At 43.2% G+C, this 7,184-nt stretch overlaps 2 long non-coding RNA genes across 7 annotated transcripts; both read right to left on the bottom strand.

Annotated features, from left to right (window-relative positions):
- Positions 1-3,747: 3,747 nt before the first annotated feature.
- LOC119278873 lies at positions 3,748-4,511 on the bottom strand. Its single transcript, XR_005138009.1, has 2 exons — positions 4,102-4,511; positions 3,748-3,990 (listed from the first exon to the last, which is right to left on the bottom strand). It is a non-coding gene; the product is annotated as an uncharacterized LOC119278873 (long non-coding RNA).
- Positions 4,512-4,600: 89 nt separating this feature from the next.
- On the bottom strand, positions 4,601-6,786 carry LOC119278872. Of its 6 annotated transcripts, none has more exons than XR_005138007.1 (5): positions 6,238-6,786; positions 5,927-6,157; positions 5,472-5,849; positions 5,243-5,381; positions 4,601-4,778 (listed from the first exon to the last, which is right to left on the bottom strand). It is a non-coding gene; the product is annotated as an uncharacterized LOC119278872 (long non-coding RNA). The 6 variants fall into 6 exon arrangements; XR_005138008.1 differs by having other exon boundaries at positions 5,927-6,153; positions 6,235-6,784; XR_005138006.1 differs by having other exon boundaries at positions 5,927-6,144; positions 6,238-6,776.
- Between the last annotated feature and the right edge of the window lie 398 nt (positions 6,787-7,184).

Raw genomic sequence — 7,184 nt, 5'->3', positions numbered from 1 at the left:
GCAACGCTCACTGTTCATCCAGAGAGGCAGCATCGATCGGCTTCAATTAGCAGCAGTAGCGAAGGAATCGATCGCTCGGGTTCAGTAACGCGTAGCCTGCAGTGCAATCGCTCGGGTTCAGTTAGAGCCCAATGCCTCGCTCGGGTTCAGTTAGAGCCAACGTCTCGCACACACGCGCGTACGTGTACGAGAGAAATGCGCATCGCTCGGCCCCCGACCACCCACCGTAACCGGGAACTCCCCGAAATTTTCCCCACCCTCGCTTCTACTACGGTTTTTCCGTCATGGACGGCCCAAAGAATGTCATGCAGCTGCGTCTCCAGTCTGCCCAGGACGAAAAGCCCATTTTCTGTCATGATTTTTTGTCATAGAAGTAGGAGCCCACCACATCTATGATGATACCGGGTTTTGTCACAATTATCGTCATAGAAATGTCATATGTATGACAGAAAAAAATTTCATTCGGCCCAAAATATCACGGATGTGTCTTTTTTTGTAGTGATATTTAATACTCCTATCCTCAAATAGAATCATTAAACAAGCAAACATATGCAAACAATGCAAACATAACAGCAATCTACCAAAACAGTATAGTCTGTAAAGAATGCAAGAGTATCAATACTTTTAAAAACTCCAAAAATTATGAAACAAACCACACACTGTAGAAAATTTATCAGAGCTTATTTTGCAAAAAGTTTCAACATTTTATCATATTTTGACTTTTCTAGGGAATTTTTGCAACAGCGATAAACTTTTAGTTTTAAAACAGCAACATGCATTCTTGCAAAATAAGCATGGAAAGGCTATCATTGCCATTTTTATTGAAATAAAAGATGCAAAAAATTATACTAAATAACAACAAGCAAATCCTAACAAAATAAAATGATGCTCCAAGTAGAACTCATATCAAGTGACCAATGAAAACATAGCTCCAAGTAAGGTTACCAATAATGTTGGACACGAAAGAGGGGATGCCTTCTGGGGTGTCCCCAAGCTTAGTTGCTTGGATCTTCCTTGAATATTACCTTGGTGGTGCCTTGGGCATCCCCAAGCTTAGGGTCTTGTCACTCCTTATTCTCCTCATATCGACATCTCACCCAAAACTTGAAAACTTGAATCACACAAAACTTAACGGAACTTTGCGAGATAGGTTAGTATTTTAAAGAGGAAACCATTTCACTTTTGGTACTGTCGTGGAATTGTCACGTCAGATGTCCTAGTGAAAGGACTTAGTCGTGGAGCCATCGCAACTAGGAAGCTTAAAGGGGTTAAACGGGACAAAGGACACGGGATTTATACTGGTTTGGCCCCTTGCGGTGAAGGTAAAAGCCTACGATCCAGTTTTGGGTGGTATTGCTTATGTCTCGATTACCAAGAAGTGAATCCGCTTCACCTAGTTCTCGATCTATCGTTACTTGTCCTGAACCGCCGGTGGGTCATCCCTTTATATACAGAGGTCGACAGCCAGTGCCTCACAGAGTCCCGGCCAGCTCATAAACAGTGTCCGGCTTGGTCTCACTCTATTCCCGCCTTACAATACAAGTTATATTCATATGGCGGTTTATCTCTACGGGCCTTAAGTTGCCTTTGGACTTTGGGCCCTTAACTTGAACCGCCATCTTCAAGCATCGTCTTGGGCTTCATGAATTGTCATAGGCATAACCCGGCCCCTCCTGGGCGGGTCATACCTAATAGTTATATCCCCAACATTAGGCCCCAGATTGATTTGAACTGGTTCATGTCAATCTTCAGTACTTAGAAAAAATCTTCTGCTCTTTGTTTGTACGGAAGTTTTATAACCCGCCATGAGGTAATCATCTGGATCCAGGGGCGGACCCAGGACAAAAATGTCCCGGTGTCCTCGTGTACATCACATAGGCGTGCATGTGGTCCACAAGCAATACTATGAATAATTATGTGGCCTTCATTTTCTATACAGAACCGCTATGGAATATACATTTTGTATCTATATAAGGCCGCTAACAGTAATTGAGATAAAAAATAATGATATTTCCTCGTACTAGCAACCTGTTTAATAATGACACTCAGCTACTTCCACACTCAACGTTCGATTAGTTTCATTTTTCTTCTTTGTAAATGAAAAGAAAAAACTAGCTTGCAAGGCATTAAAATTTACCTTGATACCTGTACATGAATTTGTGGTCTTATATATAAAAATGGAGATAGCTACATACTAGACACAACGAAAAAATCGACAGTAAAAATAGACTAGATCGAACCAAATTTTTATCCGCAAAATTGGTAAATCATCGCAAAATTTTAAAAATCACATTAATCAAATTATCAAACATATATGGGTTACTGTATTTTATTTTGGGAAAATACATTAAAGCAATTCTCAAATAGATGTGAAAAACTGCCAAAAAAATTATTGTATACCCATGAATATTGTTACAAATTAATAAACTAGAGTGTGGTTTTGCATCAAGAAAATCTGCCAAAAAAATTAGAAACACGGTAATCCAATTCTCAATTGTAACTAACTTAAAATTCGAAATACTAGGCATATTGTTTATGTATTTAGGAAACAAAGATTAGAGCAAATAGAAGCGCACCCATGAGACAAAATGGTTTTTTCATCAACGATCTGATGAGTGGACTTGGGCGACGTCTGATGCGCCACGAAGATTCGCAGGTAGAGGGCGACGCTGCGATGAATCGGTGCAGGAGGAGCCGAGAAGCCAGCACACTGAACGTGCACGTACACTTACAAACAAATCTGATTGATCAACAATCAATCCGATCCTGTGCTTCCGCGTGCGTGCGTAACCACGTAGCCGATTGGGCCGCTCCCGCGCGCCGTCGTAGGCTTAGCCGGTGTCCTTGCACCAATTTTACCGGTGTCACGCTAGTACCTGACCTATATGCATCTAACTTAACCAGAAAATTTACCCGGTGTCCTGTGACACCGGTAGGCCATATGTGGGTCCGCCCCTGTCTGGATCTGTGGTAACCCGCCAAGACATCATCTGTCTTTAATTCACACTTCGTCCAACATATCTCAATGGATCCTTATCTTAACTAGTAAGCGTGCACGTGCAACACACGTATAATCGTAGAAAGAATTTTTTAAGTCATCCTAGTTAAGACATAATTATCTCGTATCGAACATGCACATAGTGGACTTCTTAACCAGACAACCATACAGAATTAACAAAAACGCATTAATACAACAGTACCTTAATCAAACACTCAAACTACAAGACCAGAGATGTACAGCACAACCAACTCCAACTCTACCTAATGACCTGCATAGGTATTCATACAATATAATAGTTTTTCGAACATGCAAGATATATCACAAGCTGATCAAACTACATGATGAGTGTGGTGCAGGAAGGGGGGATTTAAAAGGTTTCAAAGTGGGTACTATTTTACCAAGGAAGAATCACAGAATAGTCACCAAGAGAGAGTGGAAAGCTTGGAACATTGGGTACTATTTTCTGAAAGCAGGTTCTACTAAGGGAGCATCAGATTGCACCTAGTTTCTGGTTCTCCATGTGTTGCATGTCTCGGTGGACGGAAAGCAGAAGATGCAAATAAATAGAACTAACAGGAACTAAACATATTATGACATGTAACACCGTATACAATATTAAATTCTTTTTGTTTTCATTGCAGTAAACTCAACATGTTAGGTTGCTTATACTAACGTTAGGATTGGCACAATATATATAACTCAATACAAATTATATCTTCAGCAGAATCAGTGGTGAGACAACTAAATGAACAAGTTTTCTGCTTGCAAGCACCACAATTGCTGGCAAAATTTATCCTCCAAAAAGAAACACAATGTTCTCTCTTTCTGTACAAGTCCAATATGTGAAACCACTCTCCCCATACCATAAATTTGACCACCGGCTACGCCCGCCACTTGTCCTCCTCCGAGACTCGTCGTTCTCCCAGTTGACCACAATCTGCTTTCTTTCTGTACATCTAAAAGGTTTCAAAGTCACAATCTTCTCAATCCTGCAAGAAAGAAAGAGTGGGTTCTCAACCTTTCTCTAACAAATTCAGCTTCTATAGATCACCCAATTAAATTTTATTGTGAGTAGTAAATTTCTTCCTTTTTATTCTCACCACCAAAGGAGACTTCTTTTATAGCAAAGAGCAAACATGTATGTACAGAGGTCCTCCTATACATGTTGACCAGCAAGGCAATTAGCTTTGATGGCCTTACTGATTGTGCAAAGCTCCAAGAATCCTCCTATACATGTATTTACAGAGGTATAATAACGCTAAACCACAAACCCTCCTACACATGTTAACCAGTAAAGCAATTGCCTTTGATGCTCCAAGAACAATATCAAGTAGAATAGCTGTAGAGAGACATAGTAAATCTCCACAGATAGGAGAGAAACTGCAGTGAGGGGGAGCAAAGCGAAGATGGGACTGAACTTGGGATCCCCATCCAATCATGACAGAGGGCATGACGCCCTTGACGCCTCCAGGAGCAGTGGTAAAAGGTTACGCCCGCCCGTCACCATATACTGCAGAGACAGACACAAAACAAAAACAACATCAGAAGCCAATTCCTGCAGAGGGAGAAGGAATGGAAACAGCAGTGCAGGTGCGGGCCTCATTGTGGCCTGCAAGGGAGATCTTATCCATGTTGAAGACGGCGATGTCGAAGTCAAGCGTGCAGCCCTCCGCCATGCAGCCGCCACGACACCATCAGCCAAAATAATCTCCCTCATCTGACATAGTCTCGTCAGGATTCTAGCATCGATGTTTCATTTTTCCAAGCAATTTATGACCTGGAAAAAATCATGTTGTTCATACACACAAAAAATAAGATTCTAGCATCGATGTTATGCATGTCAGTACTGATTAACAAAGTCTCTTTTTCATAACTATCTTAGCTAAAAAATGTTTTTAGCATGTCTTAGGCTCTTTGCTAATTCTGGGCATAATAGTCTCACAGTTCATTTGTGATTCTTTGAATCTCAAAGCGGAGCACAATGCTAGTAAATAAAAAGACTAAAAACATAAAGAGCTGTGTAACGACATCGCAGCTGAATACATTTTCTAAAATAAGGGAGAAGAGATAGTAATAGAAATATATAGTACTCCCTCCGTCCCAAAATTCTTGTCCTAGATTTGTCTACATACAGATGTATCAAGTCACATTTAGCATTAGATACATCCGTATCTAGACAAATCTAAGACAAGAATTTTGAGACGGAGGGAGTAGTAAGATGAGATTGGCAGTGTGGCTTACCTACAACTGGGGCTTCTCTAAAAGCAACAATTAGAAGTGGTGTACATACATGAACTTGCTCGGTAGCTTTCTTCGGCATTCAGAAAAGAAATCTCACGATGATTATTGGTTGCTCACCTTGCTGCATGCTGCAATCCAACTAAGAGAACATTATGTGAAGACAAATCCATTAGATTTAGGTTAACTTGTCCTGTAATGAAGGCTGCGGTTTTATTGCTGCAAACATCACCTGTGGATTCACTCGTTGGTCTAAAGTAACAAACCAACTGTCAGCAATTGATGAGCAGTATCCACTGATGTTTTTTCTCACATCATGCCTGTTGCCAAACTTTGAATCACACACAAAGCATACCAGCGCACATAGAGACCTGGCAGTGGCAGATTTCACGTCTCCTGACTGGAAGACCCGGCGTCCGTGGCGCGTGCATCCTCAGTGCTCCACAACAATAGCAACAGAATGAGAGCAAATGTATGTTGTGGAGTTCAGAGCTGTAATGTTTGCGTCCTCTTCGCATACCAACATCGCGGCAGCACCGGAGCTTGCGTTATGCAATAGCACCAAAAGGCATTGTCTGTCTCCCACCACCAGAGGCAGATCCATCTCTTCCTACAAATTGGTTAAAAATTATACTGAATCCGACATGGTTAATTGTACTGGCAAGTAACCAGGGGAGGGGCACATACCTCGTCCTCAAGCTGCAAGAGGTCCGAAAATCAAATCACAATCCTCTCAAATCAGATCAACCGATCCACCACCCACTTGCTATGAAAAGTTCCATTTCACTGTTTAGCATTGTTGTGTCATAGAGCATCATCAAGGAGAAGCCACTAATTCCACAATCATTGTCTCCTTCCACAGCCAAGTAATTAGGCCAATGATACAAGATACACTGAGATCAAACCTGAACATGCTGGCTTGTGCAGTAGTTATACATAAAGCAAATCATTTGGAGTTGCATCTTCTATGGAATATAAAGGGGAAAAACAACAACTACCTAATTCATGGGTGGCGCTAGGCTATTGAGGCGGCTCGACATCCAGATCGTGGCGGGCGTCCACGTGAGGAGTACGCCAGCAAGTGGAAGGAGATGCCGTTAAGGCTGGCGTGTCCGCACGTGGATGGATCGGCGGTGGTCGCATTCAGGCAGCGAACGAAGTGCGAGAAGTGGGGCGTGGTGGAGGTAGTTTACACGGAGTCCGGTTACCTTGAAGGATGTGGTAACGGCGTGTCCAGATCGAGGGGATCCGGCCGGTGAGGTTGCTCGCGGCGCCGGAGTGAGGGGAGGCGGCGGACGCAGTGAAGGGCCGCGGCGAGTGCACTACTTCTTCCTCTGCAGCGACAGGAGCACGCTCTCCCAGTTGACCACCAGCTACGGCCGCCGCTTGTCCTCCTCCGAGACTCGTTGTTCTTCTGGCCGCCGTCCCCTTCGGCGCCAGAGCATAGGAGGAATTAGCCTGGGCCTGCACAGTGCGTGGCATGCGTGATGGGTGGAGGTGATAAGGAAGATGGAAAGGACTGGATCTGGAGCAGAGGAATAAGCGGGATAACCACATCAACGTCGGGTGAAATAGATCCGTAAATCGGGGTTGTTGTGGGTGGGGTTCGCGAGATCAGGGGCGCCGAGTGCTTGTTTCCGCAGACCAGCGCGTCTGCCAGGGCAGAACATTTGATCTGACCCGTTGATCTGAATGACAGACTTTTGATGTAATACGGACAGTAGGATGTGTATAAGTGGATTCGATCGCATGGTCCTGGTTGTCCCGTGCACAGTCTGTTGTGTGGCTTTGGGGGAATTTATGTTTGCTCTTTTAATAGTAGTGTAGATGACCATCCCGAGAATCAAGGCGTCCTAGTAGCTGGATAACTATATTTTCGGCCTCCTCGTTTTTCGCGCCCACTTATCAGTTTTACCCTTATATAGAGGCACGACTGGTCTTTCTT

This window comes from Triticum dicoccoides, chromosome 3B, assembly GCF_002162155.2.
Source record: "Triticum dicoccoides isolate Atlit2015 ecotype Zavitan chromosome 3B, WEW_v2.0, whole genome shotgun sequence".
Classification (NCBI taxonomy): Eukaryota; Viridiplantae; Streptophyta; class Magnoliopsida; order Poales; family Poaceae; genus Triticum; species Triticum dicoccoides.
The sequence above is the reverse complement of the archived record's forward strand: the minus strand, read 5'-3'. Positions and strand labels throughout refer to the sequence as shown.